This window comes from Lissotriton helveticus, chromosome 6 (genome assembly GCF_964261635.1).
Source record: "Lissotriton helveticus chromosome 6, aLisHel1.1, whole genome shotgun sequence".
In the NCBI taxonomy this organism is placed as follows: domain Eukaryota; kingdom Metazoa; phylum Chordata; class Amphibia; order Caudata; family Salamandridae; genus Lissotriton; species Lissotriton helveticus.
Window position 1 is genome coordinate 1,424,590,651 of NC_136067.1, and position 26,926 is coordinate 1,424,617,576.

At 44.8% G+C, this 26,926-nt stretch overlaps 1 protein-coding gene across 1 annotated transcript in view; it reads left to right on the forward strand.

The window, feature by feature from the left end:
- The window catches only part of ENPP1 (ectonucleotide pyrophosphatase/phosphodiesterase 1), a 739,100-nt gene that overhangs the window by 339,903 nt on the left and 372,271 nt on the right, over positions 1 to 26,926 (forward strand). The gene's annotated exons all lie outside the window — the stretch shown is intronic.

Consider the following 26,926-nt stretch of genomic DNA (forward strand, 5'->3'; position numbering starts at 1 on the left):
GGCATATCTAAATTAATCACATTCTCGGGGGAGTGCAAACCGGCGCTATTGGTACCTTTTCACCTTCATTAAAGGTTAGGTATGTGAATCCGCATCTCCCTGGGATGATTCGGATTACAAGGTTGCATACGTTTACGCGTGTCTGTAAATGTGTTGTCGCTAACATGTCTGTTTGCACTGAACGCAAAATTTCTGTGTGTTTTTGAGTCCAATTAGTTGATTTGAAATCAGGTTTGATTAATTCGTAGAGAGGTTTATCCCTCTCTGCGTAATTTAGAATGTAAGTTCTTCCGAAGTTCAGGAAACATAGAATTGACTAAGTTTTTTAGCGTTTTAGGAGGTTGGAGCAGCGCACACTTTTTTCTAAAAAGTTGGCTGCCAGGCTTTTGCCTTCACATGAAAGTTTGTATCTAAGAATAGGACGTTGAGGTGGGCAATTCGTGATTTCTTAAAATTGAATTTGTACCCTTCAGATGCGAACCCAAGTATAATGGTGTTCACTCTGGTCAAGTGCCTGTCCAAATCATCGACTGTAAGATAGATGTCATCGACAAAAGATAATGCCTCATCATCATACGTTTGTAGTACCTCTGTTACTCTGGCTGAAAATAACCCTGGACCATTCTTGAATCCCTGGGGGGAGACGGCAAAAATGACGATGTGTCCCCATTATTGAGAAAGCGGAAAGCACCTGCTTTCTGGTGCAATATTTTGACAGAAGAAACCGTTAGAAATATCTAATGTGGTTTTATATTTTTTGCACACCATGTTATTCATCAGTGCTGCACTGTGTGCGTTTTGTACTGCAAAGGTTTTGCAACAAGAGTTTAAATGTATGTAGTCCAAAACTGGATGATATGTATTGTCTGGTTTGGAGACAGGAAACAAAGGATTGTTCATGAACGAGGTGCATTTTTTAATCACCCCCTTGGTATTCAGGCTCATCTAAGATCTCCCTGACCAGTTTTTTAGCTTCTTGCTTGATCGGATACTGCCTTTGCATAGTTGGTTGATTTTTTAACTGGATTTTCTGATGAGGAGAATCCTCATCCCATCCTACATGATTCTAATATAATGCTGGAGCCTGGGCAACAGCCCATTTTCTGGCATAGGTGTATTTTTTACGAATTGAAATATGATTTGAGAAGGCTGGCATAATGATGTCTTCGCTATGTGGGCACTCCCTGACAAATTCAGGTGGCCAGTCTTTTTCAGCTAGAAGAATGTCATAACCCTTAGAAAGCTTCTCCCAAAAGAGTGCTCTTATTTTCCTAGTTATGTCCCCCTCCATCCGGAGCGTTATTTCATATAACCTATGGGGTACACTAACCCTGGTGTCTGCAGTTTCAACTTGAATGTACTTATTCTAGTCCACTGTCTCCAGATGATCCTTCAGGATCTTGCGAGCTATGGTGACTTCTGCTGCGCTGTCTAGCATTGTCTGAGCCCACTCCCCGTTCTTGAGTTGTGTCCTCAAGATCCTCGGCATGTTTGATTTTTAGAACTGCTACCTTCTTCTTGGTGAATTGGGGTTTCTTATTCTTTGGAACGCGTTGATCGTCTTTGGACTTCACGCGTTCTTCGTTATGTTCTCGTCCTCTTCTTTCTGATTTCTGCGAGGAAGTCTGAAAGGTACGAGAGAAACGTGTATCAGTATCTTGATATCTATCAGGTGTTCTCAAATTATCCCTATTCCTGAGGTTATACCTCTTTTCAGAGGGCTCCCTTTGAGGAGACCTACCTCTGGACTTAGAATGCTTCTCTTTAGGAAGTGTCTGTTTGGTGTTTTCCCACTTCTTTTTAGGAGTACTGAGAGTGTTTTTAATACAAACTTTTTCTGGATTTTCTGTTAGTTCGGGTTTTACTGGTTTCCCACCCAAACTATCTCTACCTAGTTCTTCATAGGAATTTTCAATTATTCTGGCCAGTTCATATGGTTGCTCAGTTACATCAAGTTCTTTCAGTTTTTGGCGGATTGCCACAGATGCTGCTTCACCTTTGATATTAGCTAATATTATAGCTGAGACCTGTTTGAAATCTTTAAGTAATTTCATACCCAGATTTAAAGCAGGCTCTGCCCCGTATTCATTTTGAATCTGTTTTAGGACGTCTGGTATTACCGCCATTGACGGAACACCATGTGTTTTTGTGTAGATTGCAGCGAAGACTGTACCCCAAGTATCACAGTCCTCCAGGTGTGGTGCAATCCCCATTGGTAAACAGATTGTTAGAATCCTGTGTTTCTCATGAGGTGTACTATCGGGAAATACTGCCTCAATTTGAGTAATTGTTTGAACTAACCAGAATGGAATTTGTTTCCGTTTTGCGGGTAACTTACCAATGACTGATTGTATAGGCTGTGGTGTAATTTAATTTGTGTTCCCCTGATGAGGGGTGTGCCTTGGAATCCTTATAGCAGGTTAGACTGTTAAAGTCCGCATGACATATTGAACCAATTGTCTATGTATTTTAATACATTTTTTAGTTGAATCAATAGTTCTAGACCTGTCATTCTTTCAATGTCAGGATGTGGTGCATAGCTGGCTAGTACCGGCCATGTTGCTCCTGGTCTACCTAGTGGACCGAGCCTGGTAATGTGATTTTGATGTCGTAGGGCGCCTTTAAACCAGAGCGCATGCTCTTGGCATCTTAATGGAATTTCAACATCCTCGAAAGGAATGTATTCCGCTGGAGGTTCCTCTACTTTGTATAAGTGGAACTCCTGTGTTACTGCATTTGCTGTAGGGAACAGAATCCGTGAATAGAATACGTCTGTCTACCGATATTCATGTGCCTCTATGACAAATATTACCCTACCACCTCTCGATGATACGACATTTGTTATCAGCTTTATAGTGATGGTTTTCCTTACATTTAAAGGGATGATTATAGCATCCAGGTCGGTTTCAGTAAAGCCTGTAGTTTTCAAAACCTGGTATGGCATTATTGCCTGCAGGTCCACCGTTTTCGTCGTCACTCATTTTGTTGACTGAAAGTTTGCAGAGCAAGTTTCAAGGAAACAAAGATAAGGTGCACAATATTTTGGAACACTGTATCCTTCAACGTTGAACAAACCAAAAACTAATACATAGAATTTTCCGTCCTACTCAGTTATGGCAGATATTTTATCCTTTTACCCACTCCAGACATCTATTGGAGTATTTTACGGGAAAAAGGGGTCTCTGTGAAAAGCACGACTGAGTTACTCTAGTATTTAGCGGTAAATTAGTGCCTTACCAAACGTTGGGTGCCATGTAGTGTAGTTCCTATATTCCCAATAGGCTCTGCGCATTGGAATAATATATCTTATAGAATTGACGTAGGACTTATGTCTCTATAAAATATATTAAACTTAATTGCGAGTGCCAGCTAGCTGAAAGGACACTAGAAACTTTCTCAAATAAACAAGAAGGGATTAGTTTCTGACAACCGCATAAACATGACAACTTTGTTTCCCCAAGATAAAACGTATCTTCAGAGTCGTGGAAACAATAGATAGATATTTTACTCAGTCAATCGTGCATGCTTGGTTTCACCAGTGGTGCAGAGAAATAGAGAGACGGGTGTTTTCAATAAAAAGTATTTATTGAACAGTCTTCTTTCTCATGCAAAAGAAATTAACTGCTACAATCGTAATACTGGCTGTAAAGTATAATGCGTACCTCAAGAAGAGTATTATGAAATAATACTGTAAAAGCATAGTATGGTTTCTAAGCCATAAAATACATACATAAATAAATAAAGACTAAAAGTAATCAACTGGTGCTTCTTAAATATGTACCTAACTTAAGTCTAGTACGCGGGAAGAAGTGAGTGTGGTGTAGCATAGGTTTAGTATTTTTTGCCAAGAATCTATCCAAGACTTATCTCAGGGTCTAATCAGCTCTGTACCTTGGTTTAGAACGAAGGAGGTCTGGTATCTCTCTCTCTCGGGACTAGATTTCCCAACACCCCGCAAGGGGAGCTTGGAAACACTGGAGCTGGATTTCTCGGCAAGAGAAAAGACAGCTTCTCTCTCAGTGCGTCAGCTGGAGGGTCAGCTTCCTTCGGCACTTGCTGTGTAGAGCAAGTAGATAGTCGAACTGCTCCAAACCACCGTGTGTTTGCTAGAGCAAGTGTGGGCATATACCTTGAAGGTGCCGAGTTTGACGTAAAGTTGGACATAATAACGTCATCAAAGACTCGCAGTTCTTTGAAAACTCCATGAGTTCTTGGATAAATCAATATTCAAGCAAGGGGAAGTCCCTAACTGCTGAAGGCGAGTTTTCCAAGAAATCGTTGTGGCTTTTCGGAACTAGTGGAAGTAGCCTTGCCATTTTTGGACTGCATGGGCTATGTCTGAATATGGTTATGATATCTATGCCTATATTAGGGCAAGGTGATTTATACCTATATAAGGGCATGAATCAGGAAAATTACACTAGGGTCCTAAAATGCTATACAACAAGGTGAAATTTGTAATATGCTCTAATAAATGTTCAAATGATTCAACTTTGACAATTCAATCTGTATTTTACATTCAATATATTTTGACAAAAATGTTTTTTTAAGTTGTTCAGTTTGTTTGAGTTCAAGTGTCCTGTTCTTGTTGATGCTACCTTATCAATTCAATTCAATAAACTTTATTCGGTTAAAAAAACAATTAACCATAAAAGTAGCAAACATAAAACAAGGTACAATAATTACAATAAATTCTTCTCATAATTAATAATACAGTGAGGTAGATCAATAGGGAATCTATGATATTTCAATTTGAATTTGTTTTCTGAATTTAAAAACACTTTTTAAATAACTTAAAATCACAGTAACAGTTAAAATCGTGTCCATTTTCTGTACTTCTAAAAAAGCTGGGCGACATCTGGTTAAATTCATATTTTTTAAAAAAGGGACAATAATTTTCCTACGTATAGCAGTATAAAATTTGCAGAAAAAAAGGATATGAATATCAGATTGTTGTGATGTACCATCACACAAACAAGTGGGCAGAATATGAGTCCATGAGTTCATGCATGGAAAAGACACTAATCTAAAAAATATACAAAATCTAAAACGAGTTAAAAGAAAGCGATCATAGTTAGTCATGGGCAGGGATAAATATGGCTGTACAGTGTTAGTATCACAGAGGGTAGGAAGGTGAGAGTGTACTGTAGATTTCAAAATTTCCACTCTCTTCCTCTTACTCATCAGGTGGTCCAGGCAGATAGTTTTTAATAGCTTCCTAGGAATATTATCCATTGAGATTGGGTCCGAAAAATATGAGTGTAGTCCAATCTCGGTCAAGAAATGATTTACGTAACTCAACCATTCCATTCTGTCCGCATGGTCCAAGCTGAGGGTGTCACATAGCAGAGCCCGATTCATAACGCACTCATTAGTAGTCCATACCCTATGCCACAATAGGATAGGTTGAATTCTGATAATGTCCGTTATGTAAGGTTGACCAAGTTCAGCGTGACAATTGAATGTGGCTGCACACTGTGGGACTGCTAGAACTCCCCTCAGAAATTTGTTCTCTACCAGCTGGATTTGATCAACATTTGCATATCCCCACAGACCAGAGCCATACATAGCCACAGACAAGCATGTAGCTTTGTAGATGGTTAACATTTCTTTTATCGGCTTCCTGCCCAATTTCCTAACAAAATTCTGTAAAGCCATGATCGTTTTCATAAATAAAAGAGTTCTAGCCTTAATAGCGCTTGTCCAGGAGCCTGACTCATGGAATAAAATGCCCAAATAAGAAAAGGTTGGGGTGTTATCCAGCGGGACATTGTTTAAAACAATACGCTTCATTGATTTGCCTGGTTTTAGGCCGCAATTCATTGAGAAAGTCTTACTACAGTTAACTAGTAGATCTAGGTTCAACATAAATTTCTCAAAGCTAACCACTAGTTTTTGTAGAGCACGAGGAGTGCGTGCCATGAGTACTGCGTCATCCGCATACATGAGCGCAGGGATTTCCCTCCTCCCCACCCTGGGCATATCCCTACACTCATGCAGCAGGTGACGCTCGAGCCCATTGATATAGAGAAGAAATAGAAAAGGTGCCAATACGCAACCTTGCCGCACTCCGCGACCTATGCCAAATTGTCTGGAGCATTCTCCCCCCCTGCCGTAACGAACAGAGGCTGTAGCTCCACTGTAGAGTTCCCTCAAAAAACAGATAATGTTATTATCCACTCCCAGACCTTTCATTATATCCCACAATTTAGAGTGTGAAACACAATCGAACGCTGAAGAGAGATCGACAAAAGTAAAATACAAGCGCTCGGATTTTATCCTTATATATTTATGCTGCAAGAGCATAAGGTTTAACCCTTGCTCAATTGTACCAATCCCTTTTTGGAAACCAAATTGCAAATCACTAATAATATCATTATCCTCTGCCCAGCTTTGGAGTCTTGCCAACACAACACGTCCTAAAATTTTTACTGAGGAATCAAGAAGGGAGATTGGTCTGTAACAGGCACAGCTATTCCTATCCCCCTTCTTGTAGATCGGGACAATAACTGAGGTGAACCAAGATTCTTTCAGGCCCGATGAGAGAGCTGCATTAAAAAGTTGTACTAACATTGGCCCCCAAATTTCAATATTAGCTTTAAATAAATCTGCCGGAATCCCATCAGGTCCGGCAGCCTTACCGCATTTAGTTGATCCCAGGGCTAAGAGCACTTCCTCAATTGTCGTAACCAAGTTGTAACTCTGTTGTACGTCCAGGCTAGAGTTAATACCCCCAACATGGATGTCTTCCTGAGCCTTATAAAGATTTGAAAAATGGTCTACCCATTTATCTTCATCTATTGCAATCTCGATTCGCGCCGTATGGGTTTCATAAGGGAAAGGAGTATTAACTGCTTTCCAAAATGCAGCGGAATCTTTGGATTGCGAGGCCTCACAGAGGGAATCTAAAGCCTCCTTATTTAATGCGGTTTTCCTTGCTTTCAGGGCCTGAGTATATGTATTCCTACATTGTCTTATTTCATTTTTATCCTTAGGGCATCTATGTACTGCCTGTTTTAAATTTTTCAAAGCCCTTGTACATACAGTATTAAACCAGCTCTTTGGCCCCCTGCCTCTGCGTTTTGCCTCCACCCTTAGGCTGCTTTTTATATTTGCAGCTATTGTTCCAAAGTGCTCAATGATTTGATCTTTAGTAGAGTTATCACTTAGGCAAATCCTAAAACTATTTGAGCACGCCTCCCACAGTTTCTCAAAAAAGGTTGTGGGGATTACTTTACTCCATTTAAGTGTGTACCCATTTTGTCTCCCAAGGACAACATCAACCGCTGTCTCTACTAGAGGCGCGGCCGTCGATGGGTCTGGGAACAAATCTGCTACCTTAAGAGATTGTGGGAGGTGGTCACTTATGGGTAATTGGATATTCGTAACCCCCAGGAGTCTATGATTGAGATTACTGGAAGTGATAATAAAATCAATAGTTGTCGATGAGCCTCTACCAACAAAAGTCGGAACAAAGGGTGTAGGTTCTGGGGCAGATTCGTTGGCAAACCCCAAGTCAAACATGAATAATAATTCATTTAGTAAGTCCCCCATCAAGGTATGATCAAAGTGTGTCAAGTACATATCTCTCTCAGTCATAAGGCCACATAGGCCCTGATTCCTTTTAGTACATAATGAACAATTAAAATCCCCCCCCATATGATTATCAGGTCCCTTTCATTTCTGTCTACCTCTAACTGAATTTCATCTTTAAGCTGCTTCATTACAACCAGAATATCATCTCTCGGGACATTGTTATAAAAATTAATAATTAGCACCACAGCTCCTTTATGATTCCGTAAAGTTATAATTTGGAAATAACAAGAACTTAAATGGCAGTGAGCTTGTTTAATTTTAAGTTGATTTGAAACAAGCGTTGTCAACCCACCCTTAGCTCTTCCAAAATGACCTCCGACAGCTGGTGTAAAGAAAGTTCTATAGCCGCTTACATGAATTGATTCCTGTATCCAGGTTTCTTGCAGAGCCACTATATCCTGACCATTTATTACTGACTCCCATGCCGGATTTGTGATTTTTTGCCTAAACCCTGCTATATTCCAAAACAACAGTGCACATAAATCATTCTCTTTCTGGGACAGGCCTTCACCTGCCTGTTCCCCACCCCTAATAATGATATCAACTGTGGGGGATTGCATCTGTTCCTGGATATTACTGTTACATAGCAATAAGCTGTTGGTATTAGGGGTCTTTTGTAAAGTTGGCAAATCTTGGGGAATCCTACTCAGAGTCTCAGTACTTTTAAGGGGAACTATATCCTTAATAAAGGGGTAAGAGACTAGAGGATAAAACTTATTGCCAGCCAAATTTTTTGGGGATATCTGAGCTTGTTGTCAATCCACCCCGTCCAGCCCATTAAAAATCTGGAAACGATTTTGAATAGGTAAATTGTACATGGGCGGGTGGAACTCTTTATTATACCATGGCCTCCCCTGCAGGAGGTTGGACTCAGGATGTAGTGGATATCGGCTATTTATAGGGGGGTATTGATAATCTAATACCTGGTGTCTGGGATAAAACTCCTCCGAGCTTTGCATATGAATATGGGGCTCCTGAGCATTTATGTAAAGAGGATAACCCCTCAACGGCGGTGGCCCCATTAAACCGGGCATATCCCATGGTCCCACTTTTCTAAAACCCCGCTGTCGGTATGGTGGTTTCTGAAATAGCTGCCTATTCCAACCCTGTTTATTATTGTCTTTTGATGGTGCATAGGGGTAGAAATAGGATAAAAGATGTGTGGAGATGGCATCGCTGCTACTGGCATCAAACCAATCTCCAATGTGCCTCACGGCCCTATAATCCTTAAAATTGATGACTATTACATCACCCATTCTGTCCTTGGGTCTGACTCCCACCCAATGGGCACGTCTTACACTTACGATTTCTCCATTGATGGATGCAGGCAACGGTCTGTTGTCTCGGAGCCAGAATGTAACCTTGTTCCGTAAGGCAACGTGATCTTCCCATTTACCTGTAGGTAACTCTGGAACCCCTGCCATTACAATGACAAAAGGGGCACAGTCTGGGGGTAAGTCTATTGTATGACTCGGTTTTTCTAAGGCAATCGTTTGGGGATTTTTATTTCCTGGATTAGTTATTAAAGGGTCTTTTCTCCCACCATGATTTTGGGATCCCCCAGATTTTTGAGTTTGTTCTTTAGTTAGTGGGGCCGCCAGCTGAATAGCAGGCGGTTGCACTGTGGGAGCTGATGGCACAATTGTTGGACTACCCACTTTACCCTTTTCTTGTACTACTTTCCTTTTTTTAAACACGGGTGCTGATATCTTAGTTACTGGAGTAATAGGAGCAGATGTTATAAGGGGCATTACAGCGTTAGGTTTTGCAGGAGGGTTAATCTTAACTGTAAGATTCGTCCTAACTTTTTCCGGGCCTTTTATTAATTCATGTAAAAGGACGGAATTCTGTTCAACCTTTTTCTCTATGATGTCCAAATGTGTGGACATCAAGTCGGTCTTATCCAAAATCGGTTGCAACACACCCCTAATTAATTCTAAGATTTTGGCCAGCATGGCCTCTTCACCTAATGGGATTAGACCAATATGTGGCTGTGGGGACTGAACTACCCCTTTCCTTATCTTCTGAGGTCTATTACACAGTGGTTCACCCCCCCTTTTTTTACTTATTCCTATAGAGGGTGGTGAAATGGAAGACCTAAAAGATGCCTCAATGGGCATTTCTGGAGATCCTGATAGCCTTCCATTATCGTTCCCTGTATATGAATCTGGTAAAGGAAAGCTAGTTGGCGTACTAGACAAAGGAAGCTTACTCATTGTGGTGGGGTCAAGGGGAAAATTTTCAGTATTGTCTATGATCCCTGAATGTAAACAGTCAATAAGCATCACAGAATCTATGGGTCGACTCTGTGAGATAGCATCCCCCACTCCTCCCAGGTTTGAGGATCTCAACTCAAGAAGAAGAGGTGCAGTTTCAGGCACACTCCCCCCTCCTTGTGTAATTTTATAATTTGCCTTACTTTGCTTCCCCCTCCGTCTCACTCGGGCTTTCTTGTATTTTCTAGGAGATTTTTTAGTTGCGAGATCATGTATTCCTGTGGCTGATGATATAGCCAATACTGTGGGAACTGGAGCACAAAAGTTATCAGACTGGCCTGCATGGACCATAGCTGTTACAGTGGTTACTTTGCCTGCAGGGACTGAGTGTTCCATAGCCACAGGGTTATCAGGATCAGTTACTAGGAGTTCTGGTACAGTAGTAATAATAGGTGAGTGTTCCAAACCCAGTGAAGCCCTCCTGTTACTGTTAATTTGCGCTACCTTCTTTATAAGGAAGTTGTCCATAGTAACCACTTTAGTAATCATAGTGGCTGATGGTTGAATGCTGGCTTAATACGAGAAGAATAAGAAGACAGATAACAAGTTCTCACTCACATTAAGAAGCTGCTCGTAAGATGAATAAAGGGACGTAAAGGATATGGCCCCGGCCCGGCTCCTCGGTCCACGGAGGGCCACAGAGGGCCCGCCCTTTGCCCGGGCTTAGCCCGGCGCTGCCCGCGCGCTCCCGCGTCGCGGGGGGTGGTGCTGGACTTTATGCGCCGCCTGGCGCCAACTCTCTGTGCGCGGCTTCCGGCCGCTGGTAATGCTGGGGGTTGTGGTCCTTTCCCCGAGTCCCGGTCTCTGCTGCGGCGCTCGGTGGCAAAGAGCGCCGCGGCTGTGTGCAGGCTGAGAGGCTGAGAGAAACCTCCGTTCAGGCGTTGCGTGGCGGTACCTCCTGGTGAGTCCTGAAATGTCCCCCGCTCTGCCGGGGGTGGTGCTGGACTTTATGCGCCGCCTGGCGCCAACTCTCTGTGCGCGGCTTCCGGCCGCTGGTAATGCTGGGGGTTGTGGTCCTTTCCCCGAGTCCCGGTCTCTGCTGCGGCGCTCGGTGGCAAAGAGCGCCGCGGCTGTGTGCAGGCTGAGAGGCTGAGAGAAACCTCCGTTCAGGCGTTGCGTGGCGGTACCTCCTGGTGAGTCCTGAAATGTCCCCCGCTCTGCCGGGGGTGGTGCTGGACTTTATGCGCCGCCTGGCGCCAACTCTCTGTGCGCGGCTTCCGGCCGCTGGTAATGCTGGGGGTTGTGGTCCTTTCCCCGAGTCCCGGTCTCTGCTGCGGCGCTCGGTGGCAAAGAGCGCCGCGGCTGTGTGCAGGCTGAGAGGCTGAGAGAAACCTCCGTTCAGGCGTTGCGTGGCGGTACCTCCTGGTGAGTCCTGAAATGTCCCCCGCTCTGCCGGGGGTGGTGCTGGACTTTATGCGCCGCCTGGCGCCAACTCTCTGTGCGCGGCTTCCGGCCGCTGGTAATGCTGGGGGTTGTGGTCCTTTCCCCGAGTCCCGGTCTCTGCTGCGGCGCTCGGTGGCAAAGAGCGCCGCGGCTGTGTGCAGGCTGAGAGGCTGAGAGAAACCTCCGTTCAGGCGTTGCGTGGCGGTACCTCCTGGTGAGTCCTGAAATGACCCTACCTTATCAGATAATCTACAATACAGCACCTAAGCAGGGTTGGGGCAGTGTTAACCTTATGAACACAAGGCCGTCTGCCCCTATAGATTCCTGTTTGACAGTGAATAAATAAGCCTTAACTCAATAAGGCTCAAGTCCAGTAAAGTTGTGAAACCATGAAGGTTTATTACATAATTACAGTGCACTATAAAAGCCAAAAATACAAAAGTGAGTTAAAAAAGCATAATAAATCAATATAGGGAATCCGCGTTAGGCGCACATGCAGCAATGAGTCTGACATGAAGTCAAGTGTCAGAATATTTTTGCTCTAAGTCTTAAGGAAGTGACTGACTGACAAGGGTCTGCCCTGGGCAAACCAGACTTGACTCACCTCCTGAATGGAGCCCTTATATCACAAAATCCACTGTGAAAATCGCATTGTCAGCATAAAGTAATTGCTTCAGTACAAAAACTGACAAATTTGAATACAAAATGTAATGCGTCATCATCTAGCATCATCCCAATACTATTTGCTAAATTAATTGTAATATAATCACTTTTGACCTAATGTCATCAGATGTGTTAGTACAAATCTAGTTATACTCAATACATTGACTCTCAAATTATCAATAGGCCTTCGGTGGCACAGGCAGGAAGCATCTTGAATGTAGAAAAGGGCTTCCTTTTGTGTTCCTCGAGAAGATAATGCCAATGCAAAGCATTACAATAATTGCACATTTTATTACGTACAATGGAAGGAAAATTGAATGCAGACATCATGGCTGCATTAGTATTCAAGATGGAGTGTAGGCCAAGTTCAGGCCGAGTTTAATCAAACAGTTAGAAATGCAGTTGTATATAGTGCAGTGTCTTTGGGTAAATCTGAAAATGCGTATCAACAAAAGAGAGTGAGGGATTCTTCACCGTAGTGAACGGAGGGTACTCCTAGTCCCCGGGACTGAAATCTGGTATAAACAAAAGAGGAGTATCCCCACAAAATACTCCTCTTTTGTTTATACTAAATGTGAAAATGTTCATAACGTTAGGCACACAATTGTAGTAAATCAAAATAAACTCTCATTGGTTTAAAAAGCTCTAGTCAGATATTGCACATAATTTGGTATGTTTAAACTATTGCTTTTTAGGTCTCACGCCTTGCGTTGCAGTGCGCAGCATTGCTCGCGCAGCGAGAGACTTCTTGTAGGGGGTTTCAAAACTAACCTAGGATTCGCACACGCGTGTGCTTTTCCTTTTGTCCCAAGCTATTGGCCTTTGCGTGTATCTTTTTAACAAAGACAGCATGCAATTAGCCAAAGACGGGCGCATTGCTCCGCCCATGGCCTATTGGTGACGGTTACCTGCACCACCGCCATGTGGTTTCAATTATCGTGCCCAGACACGGGTGCGATAATTGAAACCACGTGGCTCGCTGTGGCGCGTGCGCGCGCATCACTTGCGGGCTTGTTCTTTTTTGGATTCATTTCACAGGGAAGCAACTAAGCTTCCCTTTTTACTTACACGGTCCCAGAGGCGAGACCTATTGGCTATGCCAATGCTTGTGACTAATAGTTTACGCACACAGCGCCACAGACTGCCCCTTGTGTGCTCAAAAGAGTCCTAATGGTGTCGATAGGGGGCTAACAGAAGCAAGCAGGGTCTGCGCACCCCAAAGTTAAAAGGACAAAAATGCAATAAGGCCCAAGGGCAAGACACCCACTGACTTCCTAAAACAAGCATTTGCAAAATATTTTACATTTTCAAGTGAACGTGATGATTTTCAGAATGTGTAGGAATGAGTCCTTGTGTAATGTAGCTGGTGCTTATGGAAAGCGCCCCAAACCCTTTGGGTCAAGTTAGCGCTTTACAAAACTGAAAAACAGAGCTTGCAGTAAGCCACGCCCTCCCCAGAGGTTGCCTAGACGTATATGAGTCCTCGAGCCGCTGGCAGCCAGGAAGCTATCATCCGAACTCCTAAGAAGCGGCGGACCTGTGCAGCAAGCCGGGCAGACCAGCTCGTGCAGCGCGGACGATTGAACAGCACCCGTGGGAGGGAGCGAGCTGGCCCAATAAAGAGACCCCTCGGAAGGCCCCAGGGAGGAAGGCGATATCCCAGTCTGTGTTCGCGGCGGCGCCTCGCTCTTCTGGCTTTTAGATGCTGCGCCAACCATGGAAACGGTAGAGGAATATACCAGCTGTGGCTTAAAGCGGGTCGGTCCCTCGGTTAAAGGTCAAGAATCGCAGATGCGGCCTCCGAGACTTAAGGAGTGACAACCATGTCCTGGGTCCGGTAAGTATATTCTGTTCAGCCGCACAAGTGTATGACTGCTTAGAAAAGATTGGGGGTGAAATAATATTTAACATTTCCAAGTGAACGTAATGATTTTCAGAATGTGTATGAATGAGTCCTTGTGTAATGTAACTGGTGCTCATCTAAAGCGCTCCAAACCCTTCGGGTCAAGTTAGCGTTATACAAAACTGCAAAACAGACAATTGTATATAGTTTAGGTAATCCACCATAGCTGTCATGGTTCCAGGGTCAATGCGTGATGTTATGTTAGTTTGTATGGTGTTATGTTATTTTATATGCTGAGTTATGTTGCATTACGCGCCATAGTACTCTGGGTTACGAAATGGGCCATTTTTAAGGATCTAAATAATTTAACAAAATACCCAAAGTCTCAAAAAATCGAAATAAATCATAATGTTCATTTGTTTTCTGGGCGGGTCTGGAAATGACGTTGTCTTTAAAGCTGCCTGCCTTTTTTATATTGTTTCATTGAGGGATTTATTCCATTCTAGCCCATACCTTTAGGCTTTCAAATTACCAGTAGCTTTTTGTTTTACTGATTTGTGTTTACCCTAACACCGGCAGCAAAAGCCAAAAGCAACTTCCTGCAGCTCTCCCCTCTGTCCCCCCACCTTCCTTTCTATGCCCTCTCGTGCCTACTGTCCATTCCCTACTCCCAGTGCCCTGTTCCCCTGCTCTGCCGAGGACCTTGCTCTCTCCTCTCTCTCCCCCCCCTCCCCTTTCCGGCTTTCCCATATCGGAGTGTGTCCGAAAATATAATTTTTTCCAAACTTATCGCAGCCTGCAAACCACTCTTGCCAGGGGCTGTGGAGCAGGACTCACAAATAGCCTCGGGCCTGTTTGTGTTGTGTTGGAGGGTCAAGCTGATTGGGTACCCTTTGTCTTTCTCTCTAACTTTCGTGGGGGCAGCGGAGGCGTTTCATTACTTAATGGTGTCTGCTGGGTTATAACTGCTCTTATTTGTGGAAAAGTGGTACTGGTTGTGTGAGAACATGGGGCTTATTCACTGTATGTAATACTGTTGGGGTACTCTGCCTGCTCTTGGTAATGTGAGAGGTTTTACCCTGTGTCTATCAAAGAAGGTGGTTATTATGTACGTGAGGGACATCCTGCTTGCTCCTTGTTCTTGGGTGTCTGTGTTTTTTCTTATCTGAGGGAGGCTGTAATATCGGATCATGTTTCAGCAGCACTGCTTCCCCCATCAGTGTCCAGCTGCCCCTCTCGAGGCTTGCCTCTCACAGGCCAAGGACCCCCACACCTACCAACAGCAATACATGAGTATTTTGCACTCTGTGCATGTTTTACTTAAAGCTTTTCAACTTCTAAAAAAGGTCATTAAGCCCAATAGACTCGATGCCAGTGCTCCATAAAAACCTCTGTAGGCAGCTGTCTCAGGGTACCACCTCAAAGGGCAAATGCAGAGTGCCAGACTGCAAAAGAAGAAGTTTAAAAAGTGCCCTGCGTCTTTGGAAGAGTGAGCGCCCAAGTGGCAAACTAAACATTTTGCTGGTAGTTCTGGAAATACTTGCAGCAAGTGGACCAGATTACACGTGCCAGGGCCCATTTTACCCAGGCCAAAGTTAATTGAAGTTAAGCAGCTGAAAGGGAGAAAAGGAGGTGCCCTGGCCAGTGATACCTAGCTATATAGTATATTGCATCTGAGTTTGATATGTATTCAGTGTTTAATGTGTTCTATTGGTGGTGTTTGCTGCCTAAAAAAACAGTTGTGTCAACCTCAACTTAAAAGTAATAGTAACAACCCTAACCTCTTCATGGCTTGTACACACAAGTGCAGGTGCTGTATTTGTGCAGTTGTGTACCATTTATGCCACTGTTTCCCAAACTGTGAGTCGCGACCCACTGGTGGGTCTCAAGCTGGTTTTTGTTAGTTAACAAAACTCCAAGCAAATAATAAAGATGTATTAAATTTGGTGCCCCCCCCCACCCCAAAATGTGTCTCTAGTTGCGCCTCTGACTCAGAGTGTCCCACAAAAGGGTGTAAAGTGAACGAGAAATATCCAATGCAATTCAGAGCCACTAATTATTTGGGAGACTATGCAGGAAATGGTCTTTGGAAGAAGGGTCAGCGTTTAAGTTAGTGTTTCACTATGCTGGATATTTATTGCCAAAGAAAAACCAAAGGTGATGATGGACGGAGCGTTGACAATACAAACACTCACCCCCAGTCAACTGATCTGGGTTTAATCCATCACCGTTCTTTAGCTCACTCCGCCACCCCAGTTCAGACATGGCCATATGCAAATCAGTCTGACCCTGTGCCTCATGGGAACAGTCCAGCCCAAACTGCCAAGCCATGTCTTCCCTGGACCGGAATCAAGCTTCCTAGGACCGGTTTCTGGCATTACAGCCGTCTTCAGCCGAGCTTGCTTGACTCCAGTGGCAAAGTGAGCAAGGGACTCACGTCTGGGCATACCCTGCCAACTTAGGGCGAACAAAGAAAAACCAAAGGTGAAGATGGACGGAGCATTGACAATACAAACACTCACCCCCAGTCAACTGATCTGGGTTTAATCCATCACCGTTCTTTAGCTCACTCCGCCACCCCAGTTCAGACATGGCCATATGCAAATCAGTCTGACCCTGTGCCTCATGGGAACAGTCCAGCCCGAACTGCCAAGCCATGTCTTCCCTGGACCGGACTCAAGCTTCCCAGGACCGGTTTCTGGCATTACAGCCGTCTTCAGCCGGGCTTGCTTGACTCCAGTGGCAAAGTGCTCAGACGTGAGTCCCTTGTTCACTTGGCCACTGGATTCAAGATAGCCTGGCTGATGAGGATTATGAATCCGAAACCGGTCCCAGGATGCTTGTTTCCGGTCCAGGGAAGACATGGCTTGGCAGTTCGGGCTGGACTGTTCCCACAAGGCACAGGGTCAGACTGATTTGCATATAGCCATGTCTGAACTGGGGTGGCTGAGTGAACTAAAGAATGGTGATGGATTAAACCCAGATCAGTTGACTGGGGGTGAGTGTTTGATTTGTTCAAACGCTCCGTCCATCATCCCCTTTTGTATCGCTTTGTTCGCCTTAAGTGTGGCAGGGTATGCTCAGACGTGAGTCCCTTGTTCACTTGGCCACTGGATTCAAGATAGCCTGGCTGATGAGGATTATGAATCCGAAACCGGTCCCAGGATGCTTGTTTCCGGTCCAGGGAAGACATGGCTTGGCAGTTCGGGCTGGACTGTTCCCACAAGGCACAGGGTCAGACTGATTTGCATATAGCCATGTCTGAACTGGGGTGGCTGAGTGAACTAAAGAATGGTGATGGATTAAACCCAGATCAGTTGACTGAGGGTGAGTGTTTGATTTGTTCAAACGCTCCGTCCATCATCCCCTTTTGTATCGCTTTGGATATTTATTGCCATCACATAAGCAAAGTTAAAAAAAAGCATTTGCAATGCAATAGGTCTCGCATTTACACGAGTTTCACCTATTGATATTATAAATGACTGCGTTTTATTTATGTTTTTTTATTAAAAACATTAACAAAAGGCATTGTCATTTACAATGCGAGAATTTAAGCTTTTGGCATTGTAAATGACAATGCCATTTATTTATCTGTTTTCAAAACCATAGATAAAAGGTATGTCATTTACAATGCCAATAGCTCAAACTTTTGCAAATGCGAGACCTATTGCATTGCAAATGCTTGTTCTTATTCATTCCAATGTCATTAATTGCTCTGAAGGAAGTGTTTAATATTTACATTCCTTTCTCTTGTCATTTATGTACATTGATGGTACTTAGTACATAATTTCTCAGCGAGATGGGGTAAATCTAGATAGAAATTTCAAAAAGAGCAAGTGGTTTCAAAGTTTTATACAGTCTATTTCTCCCAATCTTTATAAAGTGTAAGGACGTATTTTCATGGGCATTCTCAAAATGTTGTTATTTACACAATTTTGCTACTTGTGGGAGTCATGACTATTTTTTTTTCCCCTTGAAGAAACTCTTTCCCTTACACTCCCTCTAATTTTGGCTCTGCTCCCTTCACAGCCCTATCCTGGAACAGGCTTTAGAAGTGTCCATGACTGGATAAATAGCCGACCATTTCCAGGATGGGAAAAGGCCAGAAAAAAGTTTGTGGATGCCCACAAACACTCAACTTTGTGCATTTTTTAAATTTCTCTAGTTATCCCAGCCCTTTAAAGCCTTCCTCTTGACCCTGGATTACCCATGTGTAATTTTACAATCTATACTACTATAATAAAGTAAGAACTGTGAACCTTTGAGGCGGGTAAACTCGGGAACCACAGCGCCAATTCGAACACCCGATACATCTTTGTATTTGTCAGGGTGTGCAGATGGACATAGGCTATATATAAAAAAAAAATATACGTGGTTTTAAAAATTTTACATAAAAAAAAGTAGTCCCTTGAAAGTAGCGCCGGCCGCGACGTGCGTCCTGACATCAGGAGCGCGGGGAGGAGTGGTGTACACGAGCGCGAGGAGGAGAGGCAGGAGGAGCGGCGTACAGGCGGGGAGGAGCGGCGTACAGGCGGGGAGGAGCGGCGTACAGGCGGGGAGGAGTGGTGAGGAGCAGCGGAGGACAGGCGGTGAGGAGCAGCGGACAGGCGGTGAGGAGCAGCGGACAGGCGGTGAGGAGAGGCGGACAGGCGGTGAGGAGCGGCGGACAGGCGGTGAGGAGCGGCGGACAGGAGCGGTGAGGAGCAGCGGAGGACAGGCGGTGAGGAGCAGTGGACAGGCGGTGAGGAGCAGCGGACAGGCGGTGAGGAGCGGCGGACAGGCGGTGAGGAGCAGCGGACAGGCGGTGAGGAGCGGCGGACAGGAGCGGTGAGGAGCAGCGGAGGACAGGGGGTGAGGAGCGGCGGAGGACAGGCGGTGAGGAGCAGCGGAGGACAGGCGGTGAGGAGCAGCGGAGGACAGGCGGTGAGGAGCAGCGGACAGGCGTTGAGGAGCGGCGGACAGGCGGGGAGGAACGGTGAGGAGCAGCGGAGGACAGGCGGTGAGGAGCAGCGGACAGGCGGTGAGGACCGGCGGACAGGCGGAGGTAAGTGAAGCAGCAGCGGGTGCGCTCACGGGGCGGGCGGGGGCCCTGAAGCCTGATTGCTCCCGGACAAGGTCGGGACGGGCTGCTAGTATTGTATAAACTTGTGAATGGGTACATAGATTTACAAGAGCAAGTTCTCTTGTTGTGAATTTCGTGCATTTTAGCGGATACAATTTAATTACGTAAATTGAGTGTATGAACACAAATGGTTTTGAGAATCATACCATAGGAGTTTTGAGTATTACTTCAAACTTCTACCAGTGTCCAGCATGAGTATTAATCACAATCCTTGTCAAGGTGAAACATCAAAGTGACTAAATTAAACTGAGTTCAACCCCCTGGTAGCCATGACAAAGAGTAGACAGGCTTAACAATGTGGAAAGATGTTATGCAGTACCAAAACAGTAAAAAAGGCAAAACACACTAGAGTAAAATTCCAAAATCAAATTAGAAAAAAAGTAAATTTAAATAAATAAAATGACACCAACATTTCAACAATCCAATTAGAGGTACTGAAGATATGAATGTTTCAAGTTTTGAATGAAATAGCGCCAAAATTGTGAAAAGCCAACCATGGTCAACTGGCTGCAGTAGACTAGGACCCATGTACAAATTTAGGCCAACTGCAGTGGAGTTCTGGTAGAATATAGGGACCATGTTCAACCTGTTTGGAAGTTTTACCTTGGGAATTAATCTTAGAAATGGAAGTCCTTCCTCAGTGAGATAAGACAGCAGGCTGTAGCCGTGGAGGGCTCCATGATGTGGGATAGCAGTTGGATAAGGTCCTGCTGAGGCTATGGAGTTTTGGTGTGAAAGGTCAAAGCGGAAGAAATTTGAATTTAGCTCCAAAGGAAGGTCCCTTGCTGGCTGGATATTTTTGCTGCCTTCTCTCGGTCAAGATATTTACGTTTGCAGCTTGAAATCCGTCAGTGGGACTGACTTTACCTGAAGAGGGATCCCTGAGGCCTAATACATTCTCAGTGAGGTCCTGATGAATTAGATTTGCTTCTGCACAGAACCTCTGGATGGGAGAACCCTGAAACTTCAGCCCATGGGATTGTACCTCCGACAGAAAGACTTGGCAGGTTTTTCCCAGCCCGTCTGAGGTTTTGAAGTTGAACATGTTTCTAAGCCGTAGGTTTTCAGGGGTAATAGGAGAAGTTCAGCAAGACACAGAAACTTTGGATGGTAGATCCCTGAATCTTCAGCCCACTGGAATGTAGGAATGTACCTCGGTTAGATTGGCTAGACATGTTTGTCCCAGACCATCAGCTGTTTTGAAGTTGAAAAAGTTTCCAAATCCCAGATTTTCAGGAGTGATAGTTGAAGTTCAGCAAGACACAGCCATGGGTTCAAGGACCTCGGGAAGAGCACTTTTGGTCAGGACTCACTCCTGCAGGGTCCATGGCACGTCCAGTTGGAACTGAGCAGTTGCAGGAAAGGTGTCTTGTAACTTAATAGCTTAATATATCACATAGCTTGAACAAGAGGTCTGCCTTATGACCCTTGGAGTACACTACTTTATCCTAGGTACAAGAGGAAGCAGGTCGTTTCCTTCAGGGTGTTGCTTGAACATGGAATACTTTGAAAAAACAAGAGTAGTTTGGCAAAACCGGAACAGTTTGTTTAATTAAACAGAGCAGCCTGGAGAACAGTTGTATGTGTAGGGTCTGAGGACTGTCTCAATTTACATTATGTTTGCTGCCTCGTTTTGTACAGTTCATTGTATACAATAAAGTATGTCTGGCTGTCCATGCAAAGTAAGAAATGTAGTCGAGGCCTTTGGAGCCATAAATTACTTGTCTAATGGAAAGTACAGGTGGGCCTCAAACTTGCGTGGACACAATGCGGCCAATGGCTAGTGAATCCAGATATCTGGCATGGGGAGCGCATGATCACTGTGTGTGCTGTGTCCTGTTTGGCTATATGTTCCTAACTCGTGTGGCATCTGACTTTATGGTGTTTTTGGATGCATACATAACCCTCCGGCCAAGTGTGCTTTATTGGGGCCAGACTCCATGGACCAATGAGTTGTTCCTGCACCTGTCAGTGGGATTGATCTGGGAGTTCCTGTTTGTGCATTTTTTCTGTGGGCTAGGTGCTACCTGGGGCCTATGTCTCGGAGCCTGCCTGACTATATATGTACAAGTCAGGGTTGGTGTGGAGTTCACAACGGGCAAATTCGTCAATAAAGATGCAATTTCGTTCTTCTACATGAATGTATAATTTTTTATATTAACATCAACTTTTTCAATATAAGCATTCCCCCCTCTAGTTGATTTGTTAACTACACTATCTGACTCCTACCTTTCGATACTTACTTTATTGGGGATATGTTGCTTTGTATGAGCTCTCTGGAGAATTACCACCTTCTTAGTTACTTGCATTTTACCCATTTTGAGGACTGAGTTTTTACAGCAGGTAATCGCCAATTATACAGACGCGCACAAAAATAGGAACACAATGAAAACCAACAACAGCAATCTGCACCAACCAGTGATCCACTGGGGGAGCCAGGAGAACCAATTCGAAAACCACTCCTGATCTCAGTGGCACCTCCCTCCTCATTCATGTCTTTTTGTAAGTGTATCAGTGCTTGGACGGCAAGATTTAAAGTCCTATTGTCTATGTCATTCCCTGGGATGAAGGTGCAGCAGGCCACACCAATCTTGGCACACACCCCTCCCTCCATCGTGGTCATCCACTCTAAAACATATCGAGGCTGCATTAGCATGAAATGGATTGCTTGCAGTTCTTTCTTTATTGAGTTAACGCTGAGCTCAGTGCTGTTCATCATTTTAAGCATTTCCCACCTGGTTATCTGCAACCAGCAGCTTTTAGCTTTTGTCTGCAGAGTGAAGTAGGATATTGACGCTCCTCCTGAAACTTGTGTGTCAGTAAACAGTCTGAATTATTTGGGGATGTCCTTGTTCTGAGCCCAGCCAAATAGTCCTCCATTCTTTTCTCATGAGCCTGGTGCAGCAAGGTTGTCTTCTTCCTTAACGGGTGCTGGTATAAATCAGAAAGTTCTCCAGGAATGACCAGGGTCGGGGTGAGTATGGTGATTAGGGAACAGTGTCCATGCCATCCACAGATGAGCTGAGCATAGGCAAACTCGCCGCACTTCCAGTAGAAATTACTCAGCGTGGAGTTGCCCCATTGCATATCAAGAATGTGCATGATCGTGCCACAGTTTTCATTCTTGCCCATTTGAAGCTTTCTCTTTACCTCTGAAACACAAGGAATACAGTGTAAGTTTCTGTACAATTAGGGGTTGACCCTTTCCTTCTAGCCAAGTGTATCCACCCACCTCAGTGTCCCAGATTTCCTGACAGGAGGTGATTATGCCCTCATTCAACCCTCCCTCATTTGACCGATTCCCCTTCCTATCCTTGAGCTTGGCGGCACTACACAGGAACTCCATTTCGGGGGTCCATTTATTGTTGGAGAAGATTGCCCCAGATACGCTTAGGGCCACCCTTGGTCCACAGATGGATCAGTGGATGCGTTTGTGCATTGGGTTCGGGGTTTTGCCACCTCCAAGAATCGCTTCTCTTGGAAGTCTTGGGGCCAAACAGTATCCGCCTTGGTTTGAATGTCATTCGGTTGAGTGAAGAGGTATAGTGCAGCTGGGTTGTTTTTGTATTGGATCAGATTTACTACTACCCTGTGTGGTTCTACCTTGTTGGGTTGGATCTTTGCCCTTATCCTGTGTAGATAAAGGTGTATGAGGCATTTTTTTTATATCTCTGGTGCTACCTCTTCAGACAAGTAAAGCATGTCTGCACGAAGAATTACCGAACAGATGTAACATGACCTGGCGGATGTTTGGGCGCCAACTGCAGTCATGTGTTGGTACCATGTGTTGTGCAATAGGGCTCTATGTAGTGTGTGTGGGATGCTGGTGTTCTAATTGGTGTAAACGTAGGTGATATGGTGGAGGTCCCTACGCAAGCTATGTGATAATTTTTTAATAGGTTCCTTTTTATTCGACAGTTCCTTAGCAGTTTATATGTGTGGTAGCACCCATAACAGACAGAGGGAACTTGACAGTGCAACAATACATAACTTGTTATTTGACATTGCAGGTCTTGGTATGGATCTCTTGGGAGGTGTCTGTCATCCTCAAGTGGCTGTTGCTTCCTGTACTATTCCAAACAAAAAGTTTTTGGTGTTAACTCGAAGTTCCTAATGCAAATTTCTTGTCTCGGCTGGGGCGTTTGCTGCGGCAGCTGAGTATTAGTGCACTTGAAGATTCGGCGGTTGAACTTATTCGGTTAAGAGCTTGGTTCATTGATAACTCCCAAAAAAATTACATGTGTGTCATAATCTGGGTTCCTGTATTTTTTCTTTCCCTCGTGGTGTATCTTGCACACTCCACTAGTTGCTATTTTGTGACACACCGGACGGTGGCCTCAGTCTGGTATCTTTTTTGATAGTCTTTGGAGAATAAGGAGATTGTTGGTTATCCAAACAGTGTAATCTACTTTATGAGCAGTTGGCCCCCTCCATCTTTTATTCCTAAATGGATGATTTATTTTAGCGCAAGATATTTGTGGGGTGGTCTCAGGGGCCTAGGGATGAATAGCATCTAGCTTTATTGGGAATTAAATGGGCATCCCTAGCTCTTCCAGGGACGAGTCTTGCTTGGTGTGAGCACGGAGGTGCTGTTGATGTGAGTTGCATCTTTTTGGTCTAATTGTGTGCTGGAGTACGTGATGGGGGCATGACATTATTTGGTGACGCTGGTGGTTGCAACATGCCCCGAGATTAACGTGTGTGTGTCTCATTCTCTGCATGTGGCATGCTTTGTGACCCTCCCTTGCGGTGCCAGGTATCTTGACTCCGTCCTTTCTCTGGAAACCTCTTTTTGGGCTAACTTTGGGCTGTTTCTTTTGGATTTTGGGCATTTTCTCACGCAATCTACTATCTCCTCTGCCATGTGTATGAGGGGGTCGGAGGCCACTCCGTGGCCCCCTTTTTACCCTTACCTATGCTACCTTATGGAGTCCAAGGTCAGGCCGATTGCTTCTCTGGATGGCACAGGCAATGTTTGGAGCATTTGTTAGTCGCTACGCTTAATACGGAGTGAGCGCATCTGGGGCCAGATGTAGGTGGCCGTTTCAGGCCATTTACCGACCGGTAACGGCCGATTTTGGCCGTTACCGATCGGTAAATGGGTGACAGGTATGTAGGGGGCATTTTTTTACCGATTCGGTAAAAGTACCGATTCGGTAATTTTACCGATTCGGTAAAATAAAAATTCGGTAAATTTACCGAATCTGAGGCACCCAGATGTAGGTGGGACTCTTCTGAGTCCCAGAGGCCTTACCGAATCGGTATTTTACCATCAAATCCAATTTGATGGTGAAATACCGATTCCGGTGTGCATGCACATGTGTGCATGCACACCTATGCCATGTGACAGGCAGACCTGCCCTTAGGGCATGTATGCCTGCCACATGGCACCCGAGCCTGTTTTGGGGGGGCAAGAGGGTGTCAAAGTGACACCCCCTGCACCCTTGTGAAAATCGGTATTTACCGATTCGGTAAATACCGAATCGGTAATGCCCATTCATTCCTATGGGCTCCAAAGCCCATAGGAATGAATGGGCATTACCGATTCGGTATTTACCGAATCGGTAAATACCGAATATTTCCGAATCGTTATTCCAGCACATCTGGAATACCTACATATCCACCCCTCAGATGTACCGATTCTTAATTACCGAATCGGTAAAATTCGGTAATTTTCGGTAATTAAGAATCGCTAAATCTATTCTACCTACATCTGGCCCTAGGTGTCCTATCTTCGTTTGGAGCTTCAGTGGACATTGGGGACCCCCCTCTCCCTCTGACCACGCCCTGCTTACCTTCAGCGTACTTGGGCCTGCCGTCCCCAGATGGTGACACAGTTGTGCGTTGTAAGGGCATGGCATGACTAGCAAACTTTGCAAAAGCTGGATGGTTCACAAAACATTGGAGACAGTTGATTGAGTCGTTATTTGCCATATTACCTCAAAAACATGGAACTCTGGGTTTTTGATCAAAGATTTCAAAAGTCTGCTGGGTGATGGTGAATCAAGAAGCCCGGTGACAGCCTCCGCCTTTCCGGGACGCATGGTGCTCAACATCATGCAGATACCTCATAGTTTATAGACTCTGCTTGCATGCGTTGTGGCATTTTTTAGGGTTTTACTATCCACGGCGCACAGAAATCCTGGCTTACACCACTGAAGATAGCTTCTTTTTAGAACTGAAAGGTGGCCTTATTTGGCCCAGGCTTCTAGCTCGTAGGAGGCACTGTTGGAACTACACTCCACAAGGAAAACATAGGTCCTGGTGGGATGCCTGAGAATGAGGACCTTTTGACTTGGTCATTGGAACCCGTCCCAATTGACTTTGAATTCGGTAATCTGGATGTCTGCTTATTAAATTATTTCTCTGGGAGCCGCTCCGCTCCCTTGTTATTCTGCCCTTCCCCTGGGGTGTGACCAACCAACCCCTCCTTGGGGGATCAGCAGACGAGTAGGGCTTAGCTTCTGGAGGCGTCCCTGATGTCGAACTCTAGCGAGGATACCCTATCAACAAAACACATGTAACTGCCGAAAGCTTCTGGACCCCAATAAAATCTATGGATCCCTATTGCTGTAGGTTTGTCCTCTTTCCTTCCGGAGAAAGTGGTTGCATCTGCTAGGGTTGTTGTTGGCAGTATTATTACTTGTCTAGTCTGTTGTGTGTTTTGGTTCTGAGGTTGCGTGAATGCGCTCCCTCCCCATACTGTTACTCCTCCCTGTCGGAGCTGTGCTCCCAGTCCCTGATTTACTGAATTCTCTGAGGTTGTTGCAGCTACTTGTTCGTCAAGTGCCTGACCCCACTGGGGTGTGGCGGATGGCACACCTCCCTGAGGGTGAGTATAAGGTGCATTCTGATTCCCTTGGGCTTGGTTTTGTGAATAGACATTCCGGGTGATTTGTGGTAGGTGCTCCTGGCCCATCGATCTCTGCTCATGGTAGGCCTTTAACTGCCAACTGTCTGCCAGGTGGCCCAGCCTGTGGCAACAGTAACACTCCATAGTGTCCGTTTGTTGCCAACCTTACTGGTCTCTACTGCTATAGCTGTGTTGGAACCCTCTGGGGTTCTGTGGTGGAGTCCCCCTGGAGACCGGTGCTATTTGCACGGTCATGGCCAACGCGGCCCACTCAAGGGCTGTCTTTTTTCATTTGTGTCGGACCAATTTAGCAGCGTCTCTCTGGGCTTGCTCTTCTTTTTCCCCAATCTTTTTCTTGTTTCTTTTTGTGGTAATGTAATATGTGGGCTTGTTTTTCCCGCCAAGATTTGGGATCTAACCCAACCACGCTGTCTAGCCCACTCTATATTTTGGCAGGCAGCCCCTTTTTGAGAATATTGTTCAAGAATGCATCCTGTGGGCCTGAATCAGTTCATGGCTATCCTGTCTCTTGTCCCCATAGTTCCCTTATCTATCCAGGAAATCTGTTATGCTCACCCCTGGCTTCATACGCTCTTCCATTAACCCTTGTACATCTAGGCGGTCAGGGAACATATCCCTCAGGGCGGTCCCTGTCAAGTGCCTGTATGAATTTAATGTGGCCTACATGCCTGGTATCTGTTAACATGATTGCTTGGATGTAGGCTTGAAGCTTTCAGCAGAGAGATTAGTAATCGGAGCACACTGCTCTTTGAAACAGTATTAATATTTTCAACTAACTCAAAATTATAAACGTGCTTTTTTGAGTGTCACCTAACCAGGGGCATCAAAAGTACCTTGAGTAGCAAAAGTGAGCTAATGCACCGTTTGACCACCAGTGACCTCACAGGTTGACCCATTGACCAACCATTGAGACTCTTCTCTACCTCCTATTTATTGATCTGCCCACTGTCAAGGTGTGGACATTAGATACAGTAAACAGTTTTTAAGAGTACTCTTTATTTTCTCTTCCTGACCTTTTGAAATGTGATGATGGGGAAGCAAATGCAGTGCCACCACTAGTAAATTCGCCGGTATAAGTACATATGTGTAAATCGTTGCTTTGCAATTGTATACACTAGTGATGTCAACTTTGACCTTAAACAGAGGATGCAGTTAAGCAGTGTAGGGAT